The following is an 823-nucleotide window of genomic DNA, read 5'->3' as shown; positions in this document are numbered from 1 at the left end:
GAAGGAGCGGCCGCTGCCCGTTGCCGGGCTGACTGGTCTGAGCCTGTTTCTAGGGACGGCAGCCGAGCGCTGCCAAACGTCCCGGGAACGGGCTCGCCGTCGGAGTGGTGAAGGGTGGTGGTGGTGCTATGGTGTTGTTGCTCCTGTGGAGTGTGGGTGTCGTACGTTGGGGGGGGGAAGGAAGAGTCCCAAACGGGCACTCTCTTTGTCAACAACAATTTGTAAATGCTCCAACCATCTTAATGACAGTAACCCCAACACCAGGCTTCCACGTCGAGTTTTATTTGCACGCTAGGGTTGACTGGAAGCACAAACAAACTACCAAATAGTCTGAAGAAGGGTCTCGACCCGAAACGCCACTCATTCCTTCACTCCAGAGATGCTGCCTGTCCCGCTGAGTAACTCCAGCTTTTTGTGTCAATCCCCAAACCTTAATATTCCAGGCTCGGATGAAATTCGGCACCTATCTCCCCGAGGGAGATTACCGAAGACAATTCGACACGTGGAGTCTAACCTCTGCTCTTGTAAGCCTGTAATTTTATGGCCAATTCATTGCCTTATGGCGGAGCACGTTTCTTCCGCGCTCGGAATATTAAGGTTTTGGGGTTTCTTTGTGTTTCCAGTCAAGCCCTGTGGGCTATAAACCTCGACGTGGAAGTCTGGTTTTAGGGTAACTGATTAAGATGGTTGATACATTTACTTCCTCTTCGCATATTGACCTTTCCGTCCTTGGCCCCTTCCATTGCGAGATTGAGGTCACACGCAAAATGGAAGAACAGCACCTCGTACTTGGTAGCAGAATGTTCTGACTTGTAATCAACAG

General features: G+C 50.9%; 1 protein-coding gene across 1 annotated transcript in view; it reads left to right on the top strand.

The window, feature by feature from the left end:
* Positions 1 to 823, top strand: part of bsg (basigin) — a 30,517-nt gene that overhangs the window by 416 nt on the left and 29,278 nt on the right. The window lies entirely within an intron of this gene.

Source organism: Leucoraja erinacea, chromosome 29 (assembly GCF_028641065.1).
Source record: "Leucoraja erinacea ecotype New England chromosome 29, Leri_hhj_1, whole genome shotgun sequence".
Classification (NCBI taxonomy): Eukaryota; Metazoa; Chordata; class Chondrichthyes; order Rajiformes; family Rajidae; genus Leucoraja; species Leucoraja erinaceus.
Note: the sequence above shows the minus strand (reverse complement) of the source record. Positions and strands in the feature narration are given on the sequence as shown.